Genomic DNA, 21,992 nt, shown 5'->3' with positions numbered 1-21,992 from the left:
ATGCACACATATATTCATGAGTAACTTACCCGAGAGTGAGCCAGTCCCTAGCACATTGCACCTTCTTCGTGTGTCAGCCTATATGCCATTTTTGCTCACAATGTGTCCCGAGTACTCCACAAATGTCTACATGAGGATACATTTTCTCTCCTTAGCAAAGAGTCGATGCTCTCTCAATATGTCAAATGCCCTTCTTCTAACATGTGCCAAGTGCTCCTCTGGTGACTTGATGTAAATGAGGATGTCGTCAAAGAAAACGAGCACAAGGTTGAACATAAAGGGTTGAAGGATGTTGTTCATGAGGCTTTGAAATGTGGCGGGGGAATTAGTCAACCCAAAAGGCATCACTAGAAAATGATAAAGCCCATGACTAGTCTTGAAGGCCATTTTGATCTCATCTCCCTCCCTCATATGAATCTAATGGTAGCTAGAGTGTAAGTCAATCTAAGTGAAAAAACATGCCCCTTTCAACTCATCCAACAAACAAGTCATCAATTCGTGGAATGGAATAGTGATTCTTCACTGTGATTTTGTTTAAGTCTTTGTACTTGATGCACATGCAGAAATATTCATTTTTCTTCTTCACTAATAGGATAGGGGACACATAAGGTAAGAACTCAATTCAATGAAATCTATCTCCAACAGCTCCTTGAATTTCTTTGCAACCTCGTCACGTTCACACTTGGAGAGTTTGTAAGGTGGCTTGCTTTACTGGCTTAGAATGGGCCTATAAATCAAGTGGGTAGTCCACTTGTCTCTTAGGGGGAAGGGCTGTAGGCATATGAAATAGGTCACTGTACTCCTCAAGTAGGGCCTGCAAAGCTGAATCATTAGATACTTCAGAGGGATTGACTTGAATTTTCCTTATTTAATTGCAATACAAAGATTTGTGATCATTTCTTAAACTCCCATTTGAGTTGCTTTGCTGTAATGAGATGAAAATCAGCATGATCTTGAACACCCTCTAGGCAGATGAGGTGTCCATGCATCAAAAACTTCATGTAGAGCTAAGAAAAGTCCATAGAAAATTTCCCCAATTGTTTTGGCCGATCACAACCTAAGACAATATCAATGGGGCCCATATCTAGGGCAATTAGATCAACTAATGCCACATAATTTTCAGCTAAGCATAAGGAGACTGCAGGATATACATGTGTGCTGAATTCTTCTTCTCCATTTACTACTTGGACCTTCAAGGGGTAGTGTAATTTTGTAAAGGTGCATTTCAAACGGTCAATGACTAATTTATTAACAAAACTATGAGTGCTACCACTGCTTGCAAGGATGAAGACACACTTCCCATTGATACTACCTTGAATGCACAAAGGGTGTTGGGGCTTCGAGAACCCGTACAAGAATCCAAGGAGAACGAGAAAAGGAAAGTTGTAGGCAAGTGGGATGTCAAATCAAGTATCTGTGATGGACAGCACTCGGGCCAAACCATCCTCCACGTCATAGAATTGCTCGTGATCCACATTCTTAGCATGCTCATCATGGTCAGTGGGTAGGTCATCCTCATCATTGTGCCAATCTTTCATGACATACATGCTATGAACCGTGACCTTAGCTGTCTTGTAAGGGCACTTGGAGGCATGGTTAGTAGTGTACTTATCCCCTGATTTAAATCATAGGCATTTTTCCTTCCGTTCCTTCACAACATCTAGAGAAATGAAATGTTGGCCACTAGAGCCATGGGAAGGTAATGCAATGGACTATTTATTTTCAGCATACTTAAATTGAGCATTAGAGTCAAATGTTAACCCAAAAGTGCCCAATTTTCTTTCAACATGGAAGGTAGGGTAAGTGGGTATTTTGGGGCTACTATTAGGCATAGAAGTGCCTCAAAAACCACCTCCATATGGGGATGATCTTGAAGGGATACAGGGCTGTCCAGAACCTTATTGACATTGTTCATTCTTACGGTACTTCCTTGCATATATCTCAGCCAGTTCACTTGCGTCAAATAGTGTGGTAGGCTTTTGGGCCATGATATTTTCCCATAGGTTCAGTTCCAACCCATAGATATGCTTATGCAATTTAGCATAATCGCTAATGCTCTCCATATACATGGTCAATTTCATAAACTAATTTGTGTACTCATGCACAATGAGGTTACGTTGGTCAAGAGTATACCATCATCTTGCCAAGTGCTCTTTTTCCATAGGGGACACAAATACTTGGACCATATGCATTTTAAAATCTTCCCAATTAATGAACTGATGATTCTCTCAATTGATATAGTGCCACCATGTGTGGGAAAATCCTTGAAAGTGGAGAAAAGAAAATATATTTTTTTGATCATCAATGCGGGGGTAGATATTGAAGTAGGACTCCAACTTGGACATCCATTCCTCCTCCATTCCTCCAAGTCTAATAGTGAGGGAGATTGCCCATTGTACTTAGTGAGGATAATCTTGTCATGTAGATCATGAGGGCCTTGCTGCCCATGAAACCCTTACTGTCCATACATCCCATGATGTCCATACATACATTGCTACCCATACATACCATGTGGTGCATTTATCCCATGTTGCCCATCATAGCCATGCTAGCCATTAGTACCATACTATCCATGATGGGGCTGATTCGTATAGTTTGCATGGGGGCTCCTAGGGCGAGTGGGGGAGCTTCTACCAAGTATATAAGAGCTCAACAGGGGCTCATCATGCGCATGGAGGGTTCACCAACCTCATAGGTGGAAGGGGGAATGCCTTTAGCTCCAAGAATACCTTGTGGACCATGCAATGGCTGTTGAGGTGGTGGACATCTAGATTCTCGCTTAGAGTCATTTTCCTTCTCCTGGGATGAAGTTGTAGCTAGCTGAGCAACAAGAGTGGTGAGCTACTCCAAGGTTTGTTGAGTTCTTGAGTTTGAGAGGGCCATTTGTTCAATTTCTTCATCAAACTTGGACATCATTTGGCGGTGGTTGGTAACCATGTCATTATGCTGGTCCATGTGATGAAGCTCATGTTGAGATAAGGTGTGGGTGAGTAGACTATAGGGATCTGTATCAAGTATTTCCTCCTGCATATCACCATGATATTCTTGTGCCAAGATCGGCTCATCATTCACGGAGTTCCTAGAGTCTCTAATCTCCCTTTGGAGATCTTCATGGGCCTTGCTTTTGCCTTTCTAGCTAGCCATTTGGATGCAATCCATAGGACTTGCTGTGAGTAAATGGGATGTAGCTTTTGGTAGGAAACTCCGATTGGCAATATTTTTTATTAAAATCAGAGGGGACAAAGACCTCTTTGAGATGAGCATTAACTTTTTGGATAGAAAATGACTAGAATATTTTGCAATAGGATTTTTGTGTCTGTCCTGGAGTGGACTATACCCTATCCACAGTAACCCTAGAGCTCAAAAATGGGCATAAATTTTAGACTGTAGCACCGATATTGAGGAGATTTTTTATTCAAACCTGAGGAGATGAAATCCTCTTTGAGATAAGCTATAGGGTTTACTCCTAGGTGCAAATTAGAGTTTTTTGTAATTGGATCTTTATGACTGTCCTGCTTGACTGTGACAAAAACATTGTCTGTCCCTTATTGCAAAATCACTATCTGAATTGAGTCATATACTGAGAGGCCTGACCAACAACATGAATAGCATCCTGAGCACACTGATCACTATCCCAAGCATCATTGCATATCCATATGCTCTCTCATCGATACATATGTGAAGTTCACTACCATACATCTCTTTTGACTGCATGCACTTCAAGTGTCATACATGGGCGCCATTGCACTGAAAGGGTGTCCAAGGGGGATCATTGCATCAGGGGAGGTGGTGATCATGGGAGAGTACATGCACCCGCATACAAGTATTAGGCTCTGAATCACTGGGAGGTGGGCAAAGTTCCCCTTGGTCCGGGTGGTGCAACCCTTTAGGGTCTTAAGTGGTAAGGAAGGGTCACCTCTATTTTGTCTTACCACCTTGTATGGCATCGGCCATTTTCCTCATCCGGAGTATACATGGTAGACATTTTTATTAAGTAATGAGTATGAGATGCATTGGAAAGGAAGCATTGAGTTGTTTCATGGGATGCAAGGATGAGCAAAGGCTTGGATAGGGGTTACCTTGGCAGTCTAGTGACTTACTGGCTGCTACTTACCCATGTACAAAGGCTATTGCTCACTTTGAGACTTATCCAAGGCACACAAGACAAAGATGGCGGTTAATGTCAGCCAATACAATTGATTCAGGATTACTTATGATGTATTAGGAAAGCAAACAAGAGATTAAAGAGATTACTTATGATGTATTAGGAAAGCAATCTTTAATCTCTCCAACAAAGGGATTAAGCTCAACAAGTGGATAAATATGAGAGATTAAGATCAGATTGACAAACCTCTTCATTACTTGTTGGGGAAGATGGTTGGAGCATAGCCCAACATGATGCCCATTTTCTCCATCAAGAAAGCTTGGTTAGTTGAAGCACTCCCATGGATGAAAACTTCAAGCATTCATATACTCCATTGATGATGAGGGCTACCGTGTTTGATCCTGAGCTTGAGCTTCAAAGGGGGAGAGCTTCAAATGGAGCTTTCATGGTTGCCCATAAGAACCCCATATATGCTGATCTCCATATCTTCAATTTGGGTAAGAAAGAGGAAAAAATGGTGAGGGGCCTCTTGAGGGCTTAGCTTCAGAGGTTGTGGGCTAAATCAAGAGCTTGAGCTGAGCTGTAATGGCTACCCATAGGAAGTGTATAAGAGGGTGTTCATTTGAGAGCTCAATGTCAAAGGAAGAAGTGCCAATCTTGCTGAAGGAGGGTTCAGCCACTTTCCCCAGGGTCCACGGATGCCAAGGAAGTGGCCAAGAGCTAGAGCAGGAGGTAGGAGGAGGGCAGGGGTAGCAACGTGATTTGGGCCACAAATTGCGGGCTGCTGCTTAGAGCCTACAGTAGGGTTTCCCTAGCCTCCAAGATGTGCAAAATGAAGCTGAGGATGTGAGGGATCAGTTCTTGGTGGTGGCTGATGGCTTGGAGGGGGCTGGAGCAAGCTTGGGAAGGTTGTAGGAGCTGGCATCCATGGTAGCTTGCAAGAGAGGTGAGAGAAGGAGGGCTGAGGCAAAGAGTAATTGGGGTTTTGCTTTCTTCTAACTCCTGGGACTCTAAGCTTGGCATAGAGCCTCTAAAATTTGCATGAAAAGAAGTGACGACTTGCAAGTTTAGCCATTTGACCTCCAATTATGTTTGAATCTCTAGCCATAGCTCCTACTACTTGCTTCAAAAAGCTGAGACTAACTATAGTCCTTCCTATTGTACCTATACCTGCAACCTGAGTAACTAGGGGTTTGGGGTTTTGAGAAAAGAGAAAGGGGAAAGTAGAAAATGACCAAACCCTGATGCTTTGATACCACTTGTAATGAATGAAGCTAAGAGGAGAGAGGAGAAAGAGGTGAAGAGAGAGAAAAAGAACAAGAAGAAGAGAAAAGAAGACTAGAAGAGGAGAGAGAAAGACAGAAAAAAGAGGGGAGAAAGAAGGGGGAAGCCATGGAAGCTAAAGATGAAGATGAAGAGTATGCTCTTGATAATAACTGGCTGCCCTAATCTGGGACTCTTACACCTTATATACCCCGGTCAGTATGACTAGGTGTCTAACCCCTAGTTTTCTATGTTTTCCATTTGTTACAAAGGAGGAGCTCCACATCACCAATCTTTTCAATGGATCCTCCTTGCTCAAAAATATTATATCCTACTTGTACATTCTCTTGGTTTAATCTATAGACTTAGAGATCCTTACCAAGCTTAAGTATAATCCAAATTTCTACAACTAATCTATTGACATGGCAATCTCAACACCTATGTCCGGGGAGTCCACTATAAGAAATCATCTACATAACATGTGTTCAAACGATATTAAGAAATACCCTTTCTTTACATGCTATAAGACCTTAAAATGACCCCTTTTACTTCAAAATATAAAGGAATATGTCACTAACCGAAAAGGAATCACTTTGAGAAAGACCACTCTCAAGGGTGCCCAATTTCAACAAGCTTCAAGAATAGTGACCTTGGGATGTACCATGTTTAGATGGATTATAGGTCTGAAATCTAATGAGGTAAGGGATTTGCAAGAGGAAAATGTTTTAGGAGCTCATTCAAAAATGTGGCACAACCATTTCAAAGAAGAATATTTGCTTTTCCATCCTTAATTTGTGTGAAACTTGTACTTGTAGAGGGCTTGGTATCCTTGTGTAGTAAGGTTCCATTCAAATCAAGTATGAGTATATGTTTTTGTATAATGATTGCTTTCTATAAACTATCTACATAACATAAAAACAACCAAGAATTGTGTAAGCTACATCATATAGATAAGTTGAATTTGGTTGTTTCATCTCAATTATGATATTAATGGACTTCTACTAGCTCTCAATAATGTACTTGATGCTATATATATCAACCATAGTAGTATATTGGTTATTTCTTTTCTCCCTCTATTTACTGCATCCTAATTGTTTGAGATTAAAATAACATAACAGTTTTGATATTTGGTCTACATTCTCTAGTTCTATTTTTATGAGTGTAAATTCTTGATTTACTTTTATGCCATTAAACTCTTAAGTATAAAAAACCAAGATAATAATTATCAGAGTAATGTTTTATTATTGAAACTTTAATAGTATATAGAGAAAAATTAGAGGATCTTCTAAAAAAAGAAAATTAGACATAGTCATTATTCTCACAAGAAACTACTGAGTCAAGCTTTTTAGAGAGAATTGACTAGATGTTTGTTGATAATATTATTTTGGTATATTGATTAATCTAAGAGAATAAAAAATGCCATAGACTAACTGTAATATTAACCAATAAAAGAGAGCAAGGAGTTTAATTTTACCCATAAATTTCTTCAAATCATATTATATAAATAAAGTTGGATTCTTAGGTCTAAGCAAGCCTCATCATCTTAGAGGCTCAATTTTGAAATTGAGCCTTCTAAGGAGAGAGAAGGTGGAGAGCCTCGAAAGGATGTAGGCTAAATTTTGAAATTGACCCTACTAAGGAAAGACTTAGTTATTAGAGGACCTTAAAATAATGGAGGTTCAATTTTGAACTTGAGCCTCCTAAGGAGAAAAGAGGTGGAGGGAGTCAATATCATGATGGTTCAATTTCAAAATTGAGATAGAGAGGAAATGGATCCTTAAGTCTAAGGAGGACTCCTCATTGTGGAAGCTCAATTTTGAAATTCAGCCTCCTAAGAAGAGAGGAGGTAGAGATCCTCAATATGATGGAAGTCAATTTCAAAATTGAGCCTCTAAGAAGAGATGAGATGGGGAGTCATATATGTAAGGACATGTGGGGTCTCATATCCTCAATTGGATACTTAAGTCTAAGTAGGTCTCATTATCTTGGAGGCTCAATATTGAAATTCAGCCTTATAAGGAGAGAGTTGATGGAGATCATGATGATGATGGAGACAAATGACATATTGATCAATTTAAGAAAATAAAAGTTACCATATAATAAATTTAATATCTGTAACGTGTCCACCTATTCCCTTTCAGGACACGTCTTAGCAGCCCATCGGAAAGAGGGTCTAGAAGGCTCCGCCCGGCACTCCCATGGAATGTTACGGGGTTTGCAATCTAGGTCTTTCCAAGTCTGCCATGTAGCGGAAGTATTCCGACCGTTCCCACTTAGGACCGACCTGAATCAGGGTTTTTCCTAGTGGTCAAACTCCTAAAACGGCAGCTCTAGCATCGAACCCTAGGCGAGCGAACTACTTTACGCAGAAACGTCAGGGTCGAGGCAGATTCATGTTGCACTTGGTTCAGGGAGAATGGGAAATGAGAGGGATGCAAGGCTCAACCCCTGTGCCCATAAGGCATAGTCCCATTCCGTTCCCCTAAAACAACATAAATCGGGATTTTAGTAACCTAAACCCTAGGTGACCGCCCTTGCTGTTCATTTCCTTTGAGAAGAGACCTTTCTGTTGATTTCATTTGAGAAAAGTTCCTAGCCAACCGGGACCACCCATCCATAGGACAGACCCATGGCCCTATCCACCGCACTTTCCTCAAGGTTGCTTTAGTTGTCTAATTACCTACCACATTTAGTTGGACATGCATCAAGCAGCTTTTTTAATTAGCCAATTAGACACTGGTTCTTTCACGCAATCTTAGCACTTGACATAGAAAAACAATGTCAAACAAGTTCCTTTTCAACAGATTATCTTATTTATCTTTGGAATACATCCATAAAGTCCAGCCCGTAGGCTAATCTATAATCTGCCCGAAGGCAATCCATAATCCGCCCAAAGGCTATCCAACAATCCACATGGATTACTACTCCAAGATTTTGCCCGTCGACTAGTATGCAGGCCTCAAGATCCAATCCTGAGTAACGTTGGTCTCTTGTGTAGGGCTCGGAAGGCAAGGGATTTACGGCTAGAGCCCCCCTGGCACCCAAGCGTCCTCCTCCTCCAAGTAGCGCTCAACGGAGAGACCTCACGTGGCGGATTCGGTCCACATTCCTGGCGTGGCTAACAACCCCCTTGGTTAGGGTCACAGGCAGACACTCAGGGGTAACTGATGCTGCCTCTCCCTTCAGGCCTTCAACCTGAAGCATTAATTAACTTTCCATCTTTTTGTTCTTTGAGCAAACAATGCAAACAGTGCTCCTAAACTGTTAGAAGCACAATCAATCCAGTGGTCGTTTATTTGGCCAACTGCTAAGGAGTGAATCCTTCTCTCCGAATGCATCCAGCATTCGATCCGGGATCAATTGCGACTTGGCAAGCTCCCCCAAGGGTTTGTTTGTTCACCCTTTTGTCCTTGGGTTAGGGCCATACCTTGTTAACCCAACTTAACCAATACCTTAGGTTTCATAAATTAACAATAAATATTGGCGACCATGTTGCTCTAACTTGATTGATCCTTTACTTCCAAGAAAATACCCAACTTCCCTTAACTTGGCAATTTTTCCCAAGAAAGGTGATGTAACAGGATAACTACTCATCCTCTTGCAAGTTAAACTTGCGCAAGAACCGGCCAACCTCATTCCAAGGAATGGCAAAACTCTCTTGTGATCAAACCACAAGGTCATGCGACGTTGCAACTTGTTGCACAAGTGTCGCATCTATTCCATGGGATCATTTCACCCATTGAATAACATTTCCTGGTCAAGGAATTATGTTTAGACAAGAAGTAGGGTTTAGGGTGTCTTCTTACCCAACCCAATCCTAATTGCATTAGACCGACAACGTTCGATCCTAGGGATTCCAAACTCAACTCGAGTTTTAACATTAAGTCGGTCGATCCTTAGGGTAGAGACCCTAGATGGTTATTTGCATGAGCGTCCAATTGGCACAAACATTCCATGAATGTGGATAGGACCTTTTGGGTTTGAGGGTTTTGACTTGGCAACAAGTGCGAAACTAGGCCGAATCCTTAACATGCTAAACCCTAGTTAGCACTTGGGGTATTTATCGTATCGACTGAACCATGCCCATATGAATCCCTTGTGGGTTAGGTGATTTAGATAATTTGATCTACTTGTCTTGTGACAAGGACGATCCTTTCCTAGAGATGATAAACTTGATCTAAAGGAGAAAAATAGTTGCAAAATGTCACAATACATGTAAACACGTGATTCATTGCTTCTACGTACCACCAGGTTCGTAATAACCCTATCCTTTCTTGTTAAAATCAAAACGCATGATAATTTGCATAATAACTTTCATAGAACCTACTAGGACTTACATCAAAGAATCATGCCTACAACCTTTTTGTCTAGGCATTTGAGTTTCATGATTTGATAAGCCATGCAATCCGTTCTAAATGCCACTCGATGAATTGAAATTTACGCACGACAAATGTGCAACATGCAACCCTTTCCTAACTACAATGTAGTTAATGAAGTTCATGCAAAGTGAATATTGTAGGACTAGTGTTGGCTTAGCACATGCCACATGCAAGTCCATAGAATCATTTTCGTGCTCTACTATTTCTTTTCAGGTAACATCCTACGGGTGTTAACGACTTTTCCTAATGAATCATTACAAGGAAGATATTGCCTAAAATGCGACATACGCTTACTCCTTCCATGTTTGATTAAAAATGCACTTAAAAATTTCATTCGTTTGCCCTAAGTGATAGGCGTTTAGACTCATTACTTTGGAAATGCACCAAAATAACAACATGTAGCTAATCTCCTAAGACGAACAACTTTGGAAATGCAAATGATCCAATTTCATGATATGTACCAATCCTTATCTATCTTTCAAAGAGATAATTTATCGAATGTACTTTAATCACTATTACTTGAACTAACGATAAGCAAGAAATGTGTTATCCCTATGCTAGGTGAATTAGAAACATGCATAAGTGCTTTAAACCATTTCTTTATGTGGGAAATAAATTCGTGGAACCTGGATTTGTGGATCCACGGTGATGTCCATGTGAATGTTAGGGGAAGAACCTCCCGCAGGCGCGCCTTGTGACTTCTTGGGAGCCATCATTGAGGAACTGAACTCCGCGGATTACCCTCGCTTCTACGCGTTCTTCGAACAGCCTCAAGATTTGCCTTCTCCCTTGTACGCAGGAGATTCCTTCACCAAATTGCGGATCTTTAAAAAGCCGGGGGCTTGTGGAATTTGGGCTTATGGGAAGGCTTGTGGGAATGGAGCTTTACAAGGAGGCTTGTGGGAATGGAACTTATGGAAGCCCCCTCCCTTAGAAGCTATGAGAATGGGACTTATGGAAGCCCCCTCCCTTAGAAGCTGTGGGAATGGGACTTATGGAAGGCCCCTCCCTTAGAAGATGTGGGAATGGGACTTATGGAAGCTCCCTCCCTTAGAAGCTTAATAAGAAGCTTCTACAGAAAGCATGACGGAAGGAAATGATTGGGGAGGACGGTGACGGCGTCGAATTTGAAGGAGGCGAGGATGAAGATGATGACTACGACGTTGCGGAGATGGGGGATGGGGTTGGCATCAACGGCAGCCTTCCTTCAGCAGCATGACAGCAATACGTGTGGTTCTCTCCCTTCATGTAGCCTTCTCATTCCTCCATTCAATCCCACCAGCACGACGGCCTCCCTTCTTCTCTCTAATCCTCCTCTCCTTTCGATCCCACTAGCACGGCGGTAGCCTTTCCTCTTTGAACGATGGCACGGCAACTTTTCGACTATTCCCTCCTCTTTTAATCCAAGGCTAAGGGGGGTTCTTATAGCTTTAGGGGGAGGGAAGATAGTAGCCACCATGTGGCCATGCATGGCTCCCCCCCTGCACACCAGTCTACCTAGCCCATTCCTTCCCACACTCCCTCTCTGTAACGTGTCCACTTAGTATCATCCAGGACACGTCTTAGCAGTCCATCGGAAAGGATGTCTAGAAAGCTCCGCCTGGCACTCCCATGGAATGTTACGGGATTTGCGATCTAGATCTTCCCGCGTCTGCCACGTAGCGAAAGTAACCTGGCCATTTCCACTTAGGATCGACCGGAATTACGGTTTTCCTGATTGGTCATTGCCTAACAGCAACTAGCATCGGACCCGAGTGAACTACTTTATGCAGAAACGCCAGGTCTGAAGTCGATTCACGCTGCACTTGGTTCAAGGAGAATGGGAAACGAGAGGGAGGCAAAGCTCAACCTCTCTGCCATAAGGCATAGTCCCATTCCGTTCCCCTAAAACATCGTAAATCAGGTAAGACATAACTCTAGGTCATCGCTCTCGTTGTTCGTGTCCTTTGACGATCATCCCACTGTTCTTCAAGATTTGAGAAAAGTTCCCAGCTAATTGGGACCACCCATCCGTAGGAGGGACCCATGGCTCATCCTCCACACTTTCCTCAGATTGTTTTAGTTATGTAATTATCTAACACATTAATTTGACATGTAACAATCAGCTTCTTTAATTAATCCGTTAAGTACTGGTTCCTTCACGTAATCTTATCACCTGACATAGAAAAACAGTATCAAACAAGTTCTTTATTAACATAACATCATTCTTATCTTTGGAATACAAGGAATTCCACCTGTAGGCTTGTCCATAATCCCCCCGAAGGCCATCCAGTAATCCACAGGGATCACTAATCCAAGGTTCTGCCCGTGGACTAGTATGCGGGCCTCGAGATCCAATCCCGAGTCACATTAGCCTCTTGTGCAGGACCCAGAAGGTGAGGGATTTATGGCCAAAGCCCCCGTGGCACCCAAGCGTCCTCCTGCTCCAAGTAGAGCTCAACGGAGAGACCTCTCATGGCGGGTTCGGTCCACGTTCCCGGCGCGGTCAACAACCCCCTTGGTTAGGGTCAGGTAGGCAGTCAGGGGTAACTGAAGCTGCTTCTCCCTTCAGGCCTTCAACCTGAAGTATAGATATTTATTTAATTTGTAATTCATAAATCAAACAGTGCTCTAAATTCTCTAGCAAGCACAAACACTTTCATTAACCGATCTTGTTGTTGGCAAACTTCTAAGGAAAGATTCTTTCCTTTCGAATGCATCAGCACTCGTTCCAGGGTGTCTTGCAACTTGGAAAGATCCCTTAAATTGTGGGTTAGGGCGTATCCTATTAACCCAACTTGGTCAACCCTAAAGTTCATTGAATACTTTAGTTTCTGGTTTTTAATTTTCCTTATTTAGAAGGATATCAAAGAATACATCCTTTTTCAAGATAACTTGCGTAAGGATCCCCATCCTTGTTAAGGGTACTTAACCCTTTTTTCTTGTGAATCAATCACAAGACTATATGACTTTGTACTTGTTGCGCAAGTCCTGCATCGTAATATACGATGAAACAATCCGTTTTAGTTTCTTTAAGCTGACATTTGACGGCCCTAGGGTCTCTTTTTAAGAACCTCAGGGACAAACCCTAGTTCTTTTACATTTATGAATTTATTGTCCCTACAATCAAGGAAGGTAGTCAAGTGTTAAAGGTATAAATGTTTCCTGGTTTTTAAATTATTCCCAAGACATATTTCGGAGCATAGGTATTTCTAGATTTACATTAATTCGGTTAACTTTTTGAAGGTAATATTGAGATCATCTCGGCACGATTTGTTATCCTTGTGACAATTGATTTTTTCAGTCCTAAACTTTTTCAATTAAACTTCCTTTTTCCTTGCGAACAAACTCATGCCAAATAACAATCTTTTCCTTGCTAAGATATGCAGTTAGCAATGATAACTTCCTAGAGTTCAAGCAACATAAGAAACCTTTTACGAATTTTCATCTTCTATGACGATTCGTTGCAAAAAAAAGAATAGGGGTTAATAGTGCAAGATGCAGTTTTTATACCTTCAAGATTTAACTGAAATATACTACTATAGTAGGTAGATAATCTCGCTTGTAATTCGTTTCAAAGCATGATGCTATTTGAAGGAAACTATGTTTATTATATTATCATTTTTGCATGTTCAATTAAACTAAACTCCTTCATCGTAAATAACTAGGACAAAATATATCTTATCCCAAACAATTCATCTTGCATGATTAAATTAAAACCGATATAAAACCAAGAAGGAAAAACTTGGTTTTGGGGTGAGATATCCACATGGATACCGGGAGATGACCCTCCCATAGCTACTCCTTGGACTTTCTTAGGCGGCATCGCAGTTGTAATCCTTCGGATGTGAAATCAGCTTTTAATTTCCTTTTCAGATTTCCACCGTCTCTCTTTCGAGGCAAGGAGCCGTTTAAATGATTGACCACGAGAAGGAATAATAAGACTTTTAAAGTCTTAGCTTCTTTAGAGAGGGAAAGGTTTATAAAGCCTCAAAAGGCCCTATAGGGTATATACACGGCAAAGAGGTTATGGGTGAGTGTGGCTTCGCAACCATATGAACCTTTGGAGAACTTTGGGCTTGGGGTAAAAGATATAGGAAGGGGGGATTTTTAGAGAGGTTATTGGACACGGGGTAGTAAAGATTTTAGGGATTTTAACCCGGCGTGATAAGGGAAAGGTGAAGGGTGAAGGCTTCTAGCACAGGGGGAAGAAGAGGGAAAAGGGTGTGTAAGAAAAAGGGGACACGGGGTTAGAAAGGGGCTTAGGGAGTGTGTTAAAAGGAGTATGGGGGGTGAAAGGGAAAAAGGATTATGAGGGTGGTGAAAAGGTAAAAGGAATATGAGTATAGGAAGGGGGCTTGAGGGTTTTAGAAAAAAAAACCAGGGGAAAGGGTTCTAAGGTATAGGAAGGGGGTTATGCCTTATGGCAGAGAGGTTGAGCTTTGCCTCCCTCTCGTTTCCCATTTTCCTTGAACCAAGTGTAGCGTGAATTGGCTTCGGACCTGGCGTTTTTGCGTAAAGTAGTTCGCTCGGGTCTGACGCTAGTTGCTGTTAGGTAATGACCAATCAGGAAAACCCTAATTCTGGTCGATCCTAAGTGAAAACGGCTAGGATACTTCCGCTACGTGGCAGACGTGGGAAGACCTAGATCGCAAATCCCGTAACATTCCATGGGAGTGCCGGGCGGAGCTTTCTAGACATTCTTTCCAATGGACTGCTAAGATGTGTCCTGGATGATACTAAGTGGACACGTTACAGTTGATATCAGAGCCGACCAACAACGGAATTGTTTTTATGAGATCTCAATAAAATGAAGTAAAGAAATTGTTGTTGTCTAAACATTTCCTTACCTTCCATGCTGTCTTGCAGAATTACGAAGCGTGGAACAAGTTTTTGGTATTTCGGGTCATGTTTATGACTGCAATGCATTCTCCGCTTTATAGACAAAGAATTGGGATGATGAACATCCTGGAGCAGATCTATAATCCATCACCTTTGTTCATGGAACAAAGATGAACGGATGCTTCAGGAATCTACTATATAGCCGCCCACCGGTTTGCTTATCTACAGACCAACCTAAAGAGGATCAAGTGGTTGGAAGACCTGAAAATCGTGAAGCTGTTCATTTTTGTGGAAGCTCACGTAAATTCGACTTTACATATTCGTGGTCGGAGGGTTGAGATGAACTCATATGTATATGAGGAAGTAACTCGTGTAATCCCCACCGACAGGATTAAAGTGTTGGGCTTCCAATGACTTATCAATTCCTGAAGATCCATGATCCAAAACCCTACTATTACACAGTTCCTTTAGATAAATGCAAAACAACATTCTTCTCCCCAAACTAAATGTAAAAATAGGCTTATCATTGCATGAAACGTTGTATTCAAAAGGGCTATGCCCATATAAATACAAATAAAGACTTCTTTTTATCAATGTCTGGCGGTGCATAAGAGTTGACAAAAAGTTAAGTAGCTACATTGTTTACGAGATAGCTGAATTAAAAATGTAATATAAGCTAACATTGATTATCGTATAATAACGTTAAGAAAACATTTATTCAAGCACAACCCTAGGTACAGGTTCCAAATTCGCCTCCTACATCAAGTACTACTGTGATCCAGGAGAAGAAGTTTCTTCTCAAGCAGATTAAGCCACTCGAGTTTGACGGGAGAGGTAGATTCATCCAAGCTGATGCGGAAATTTGGATTGAATCCATGGAGGATTACTTCAAAGCAGCTGGTACTACACCCACCAATCAGGCTATGCTCGCCAAATTTAAAACTCACCGGCGAAGCCAGACTTTGGTGGAAGCAATGGTGCAGGGATCAAGGGATTGCAAAGGGATCCGTTACCTGGGAGAAGCTGAAGAAAGCCGTGCAGGGAAGATACTTACCACCTGTTGAGATATCGAGCTCCACTCGTGATACACCAGGGTGACCGTTGTGTATTTATGTCACCGACTTGTCAGTTGCAGACGCGGTTGGTACACCGCCCATGAATAATAGCTACATGATAGCTATCCTTATCTACTCTAGTTCGTGGCTTAGTTAGTATGCCACCTTAGTTAGTTGAGTTTGGTTTGAGACCCATATATAGGGTTCTTCTATTTCTTTGTACTTGAGTTCTTTTGGCTTACACAACTAAGAAGAGAAAAATTGTTTTCAGCCTCCACCCTTGTATGTATCCCCCCATTGTGCAAGCAAGAAAGCTTCAAGTCAGACTCCTTCCTTCTCTCCCACAATCTTGACATGGTATCAGAGCCTTGTTCGTGGTAAGGAGCTCAAGAAAGCAAGCCAAGCTCACGGTGTTCTGGTAAGAGGAAAAGTGTTGCTTTCATTTTCTGTTTTGGGAGCAGATCTCTGCAGGTAGCACAGTCGGAAAGTGCAGGAGTGCATTGTCTCAGGTTGAGACGCCTTTCGCGGTGAAGCAAGAGGGCAATATATGCTGCGGGTAAGGGCTTTAGCCCTTGGCGACCTTGTTTTTTTTATTTGAGGCCATTTTGGGGCCTGTTTTGGAGGCGGAAGTTTTTTGCACGCACTCAGGAAAAGGCTCAGTTTTATGCTGTGCGACCACTGTTCTACAGGTCGGTGAAAAGTTACTGTAGAAATTGCATTGTATGCATGTGCGCAGAGACATTGGGAGTTACAAAATCATCCCTGTTGCCTGTTGATGCAAAATTGTCACTAGGAAGTGACTGTGTGGTCAAATACCACTTTCGCCAGTTTTGGCAGATTTGCCCTTGTGAGGCTGAAGCTGTGTTCTTTGCAGTGACAGAATTTTTTGCAGTGTTCTGTAATGGCGTCTAATTCTCTTTCACAGATTGTCACTGAAAAGCTTGACAAGAACAACTTCCAAGCATGGAAGTTTAGAATGACAAATTACCTTATGGGAAAAGGATATTGAGAATTTGTTGCAGGAAATGAAGAAGAACCAGTTCTTCCTGATGTTCCCAATCAATAGCAAATGCAGGCATTCAAAACATGGCATGAGAGAGCCAGGAAAGTTATGTATTGGCTGTCTATCAGTATTTCAGACTCTATGATTGTGCATATTCAGGATGCAAGTACGCCAAAGGAGGCATGGGATACTTTGTCAAAAATGTATAGCACAAATACGCAAGCCAGGAAAATGCAGCTCAAGCAAGAGTTGCATAATGTGCAAAGAGAAAGTATGAGCATCAACAACTACCACATGAAGGTGAAGAAGATTGCAGATGCACTTGCTTCCATTGGGTCGCCAGTGGAAGATGATGATTTAGTTTCCGTGACCTTGAATGGTCTAGGAAAGGATTATGCACAGTTCCAAACATCCATTTCCGTCCGTGAAAGATTTCCTGATTTTGAGGAGTTGATTGCTCTTCTAATTTCTGAGGAGCAGAGAAATGGTGGTGCATCTTCTTCAGGAGGAACTTCAAAAGAAGCTGTCTTCTACTCAAATACTGGAAGAGGTAGAGGCAGAGGTAGAGGAGGCCGATTTGGAGGCCATGGCAGAAATCAGAATATGCAGCAAACTCAAGAAAAACAGTCCTATGGAGGAGGACGTGGTAACTCTAGAGGCAGGGGGAGCCAAAGAGGTCGTGGTGGATGGCAAAGAGGCCAAAATGCAAACAGTAATGTTGAATGCTACTACTGTGGTAAAAGGGGTCATATGGCTAAAGACTGCTATAAAAAGCAGAATGACATCATGAATGGAAAACTGCAACAAGGGAATTATGCATCTTCTAGTAGACAGGGTGATGACAGAAATGAGCACTTGTTTATGGTGCAGCACATGAACAATTCTGTGACAAGTGCAGAAGAAAGCAATGATGTATGGTATGTTGACTCAGGTGCATCAAACCACATGACAGGTCATGCAGAATGGATGGAGGATGCACGAAAAATGGAAAAACCAGGATTTGTGGAGACTGGTGATGATACTGCACATCCTATTGTGTAGATTGGAAAAATTCCCTTGTCTATGCAGGATGGGAAAAAGAAATACATGTCCGATGTATTTCATGTCCCGAATATCACCAAGAATCTAGTTTCTGTTGGTCAAATGGTTGAGCAGGGCTTGCAGGTCAGATTTAATCCTCATGGATGCTTTGTTGAGGATATGAAAAATAAAGGTCGCTTGATAGCAAAAGGAAAGAACTAGGGCAGAATGTTTACATTGGATGCACACATGTCTGAATTGAGTGCAGCAATGTTTGCACATGGGACCGGTGTAGTTGCAGATATTGATATCTGGCATAAACGCATTGGTCATGTTAATGTACAGCGACTTAAATCAATGCAGGCCCAAAATATTGTTGCATGTTTGCCAAAATTCAAGGTTGCAGAAATGCATAAGGTATGTGAAGCCTGTCAGTTTGGAAAACAGGCAAGGAAACCATTTTCAAGACATGTTCAAGAGAGTAAGAAGCCATTGGAATTAATCCACTCTGATGTGTGGACAACTAAAGCTGCATCTCTTAGAGGCTGTCATTATTTTGTCAGTTTTATTGATGACTATAGCAGAAAAGTTTGGGTGTATTTTATGAAAAAGAAAAGTGAAGTTTTTGGGCATTTCAAAACTCTTAAAGCGATGGTTGAAAAAGAAACAGGCCTGCAGATAAAATGCCTAAGGTCAGATGGAGGGGGAGAGTACCTCTCAAATGAGTTTACAAGGTTCCTACAGGAGCATGGCATAAAGCAGCAATATTCATGCAGTCATACACCACAACAAAATGGAATTGTAGAAAGGAAAAACAAGCATATTGGAGAGGTATCTCGTGCCATGCTCAATGAAAAAGACTTGCCAGATTTTTATTGGGCTGAAGCAGTTGCTACAGCAATCTACATAATGAACAGGACTCCCACTGCAGCAATACATGGAATGACTCCAGAGGAGAGGTATACTGGTAGGAAACCAGATATTTCTCATTTGAAAATTTTTGGTTGCATTGCCTATGTACATGTGCCAGATGAGTTGAGATCCAAGTTGGATCCAAAAGCTGAGAAGTGCATCTTTATTGGTTACTCTCTCCAGCAAAAAGGGTATAGATGCTATAACCCTTCTACTCGTAAGTTTACAGTGAGCAGAGATGTTGTTTTTGACGAGATGAGTAGCTGGTATAAACCAGTAAATGTGATTGATGATGTAGATGCACAAAATGGTAATGCTGCACAGAATTCACAGCAGCAGTCACAAAATATTAGTGGACCTGGAGCGTCCTCTAGTAGTGGTTCACATTCTTCGCCATGGACAGGCAGATTGAGATCAGGAGAATCTTCTCAAAGTAATGCAGATAGTGGTATGCAGGTATCACAAAAAGGAAAAGAGAAGGTTGATCAGCCCATGTTTGATGTGAATGCAGGTCACTCTTATGTGGATGGTGAATCCAGTGGCTCAGAACAGAGCATTGATGATGAGTTGGGTATTCCTTCTATTGTTACACCTGGAGTAAGGAAGACCAGGGATGTTTTGAGAGCACCTGGGAGTGAACCTACTTTACGCAGGTCTACAAGAGCTAGGTATCCTGTGGATAGGCTGAAATATGATGGATTTACAGCCATTCACTATGCATATATGGTCAAAGTGATACAGGAACTAGAACCCACTTCTTTTGGCAAGCCATGGGAAAAGAAAAATAGGAGAAAGCCATGGATGAAGAAATGGATGCCTTGGAAGCAAATGCTACATGGGAATTGGTACCTTTGCCTAAAGGTAAAAATGCAATTGGCTGTAAGTGGGTTTATAAGGTGAAGCACAATGCAGATGGTTCTATGAACAGATACAAGGCAAGATTAGTAGTCAAGGGGTATGCACAAACATATGGCATTGACTATGAAGAAACATTCAGTCCGGTTGCAAGGATGGCAACCGTAAGAGCAGTCATTGCTATGGCTGCATCAAAGGGATGGTCTTTACATCAGATGGATGTAAAGAATGCCTTCTTGCATGGTGATTTGCAAGAAGAGGTCTATATGGAGCAGCCACCAAGTTATGTGCATGCTGTTCATCCTGAGTTTGTTTGTAGGTTGAAGAAAGCCTTGTATGGCTTGAAGCAAGCACCTAGAGCATGGTCTGACAAGATATGACAGTATCTTGTCACTATTGGCTTTCAAATTTCCAAGGCAGATTTCTCACTTTATGTGAGAAAAACAGAGAAAGGTATTATGCTACTTGTCATTTATGTTGATAATTTGATTATGACAAGTGACAGTGATGAAGATATCATTCATGTGAAAATGCTATTGAAGCAAAAGTTTGAGATGAAGGATTTGGGAGAGCTGCGTTATTTCTTGGGCATTGAGGTGATTAGATCACCAAGTGGGATACAGCTCTTGCAGAGGCAGTATGGATTGGACATGCTGTCCAAATATGGGATGACAGGCTATAAGCCTATTTCAGTTCCTTTGGAGCAGAATGTGAAGCTGAGCACAGATGCATGTGAGCTTCTAGAAGACCCTACTATGTACAGACGCCCACTCCTCGACACATGTAGGGTTGTCGTTTCTATCGAGACTGAAACTATTCCCATGATGTTCTATGTCCTACCCGATGCCAGGGAGGCAGGCACAGAGTCATTGCTCGGGTGAACTTTTAAAAAGCAGACCCGTTGCAATGTTGATTATGAGTCACAACGCATCCACCTAACAATCGGGAATGTGGCTATTGTCACGACTTTCAACCAGCGCCTCATAACCCGAGCATTGCTCAATGGGCCACCATTAGAAATAGCCGCACCCAGGACTAAGAAGGAGGGCCGTGCATATTTACTACACCCAGATCCCCATGCACCGCAACCCGCCAAGTCTAAGGCAAAACCCCAACAGACTCGCTTGCATTGGGTGCCGAAGAAGCCTCGAGATCAGCCTAGAACTAGACACACGGGTCCACGAAACACCTACAAACCTAAACCTAGAAGACCAAAACGCCATCATCAAAAGCGCCACGTGGTTAGGCAAATATGGGTCCCTAAAATCTTGTTGCGTGCACAAGGCTACTATGAAGGGAATGCCTTGTTGTGGGTCCCCAAAGTCCCAACTGACACGGGCCCTGCTCCTATGTCAATCGCAAGGCCTTGTCCTCTGACACTTCAAGATCACGAACCGCAAAATCCACCCCAGTCATCCGACTCCTTTGCGAGTCACCCCACAGGCGTCATACACGCCCAACGGCCCAAGCACCGGCCACCACCACTGGCAGTATCACCCAACCACCCTGGCCCGCAACCCAGCAGCCCTGCCGACTGCCCTAGCATGGTCCCTAAGATCAACCCCGACCCATCCATCTGACCATTGACTGAGTTGCTGACTCAAACAGGCCCCCAACAGCAGCTCTGTGCCGACAGAACCTCTAGCCCCAACAAACCTCAACCAGCCGCCGGCCTTAAGCCTTCCTATGAACGGAAGTCATTCCTAACGCTGGCCGCCGACCTCGCCGAGGACACGGAGGATGACGTTGTGGACTGCATCAGACAACTCGACACCACCTTTGTGGCACTGGCCCTTAGCTATGACCGCCTAGACTTGGGACTGTTAGCGGAACCCCTTGCAACGGACGTGCGCACCATGCCTTGCTCTTGGGAGACTTTTGAATTCGCCTTCGCACAAGCTTCACTCTCTGCCCCGCTGAGCTGCTCGCTCGCGAGGTCTCCAAAGAGCAAGCCATTAAGCAACGCCTCATCCCATCGTTTGACCCGCGCACGACGTCCGGCCTCTCTAGCCAAGAAACAGCAAGACTGTCCCACCTCGCGGACACCGAATCTCCCTTCTTGAAGCAGTGGTACACTCTTCGATTAAAATGGGCAATGGAAGGATGCCGCATAATGACCAACGCCGAACAACACCGAGCCATCAAGACAGCCGAGTATGATCCCACATACGTCGCGCCCACCTCGTATCGAGTGTTAACCACTCTTCGAGGTCGAACCATGGATGATCATATCTTAGGACACCCCTATCTCGATCGCATCTTGACAGAAGAAGAGCTCCACATCGCAAGTCAGATCAACTCCGGAGATTTCCTCACTGATGTCCTCACATACATCACCCACGTAGGTATCCGAACCTGTGATCTGGACCACTCTGCACACCTCGAATATAACCTCAACTTCTATGATTGGCTCCTCCACAAAACAACCTGAACGCCTTGGACCCACACCCCAATCCTGGGATGGATTTTTCTTTTCCACAAGGGGGATGGGGCAGTAAATCTAAAAAGCAAACCAAGCATGAAAGTTAAAACTAAAAAGTGAACCACGCATGAAAAAGCTTCAAATTAAAATGCCATGC

This window comes from Lygodium microphyllum, chromosome 26 (assembly GCF_053477565.2).
Source record: "Lygodium microphyllum isolate KBCC chromosome 26, Lygodium_microphyllum_v1.1.10, whole genome shotgun sequence".
Lineage (NCBI taxonomy): Eukaryota > Viridiplantae > Streptophyta > Polypodiopsida > Schizaeales > Lygodiaceae > Lygodium > Lygodium microphyllum.
The sequence above is the reverse complement of the archived record's forward strand: the minus strand, read 5'-3'. Positions refer to the sequence as shown.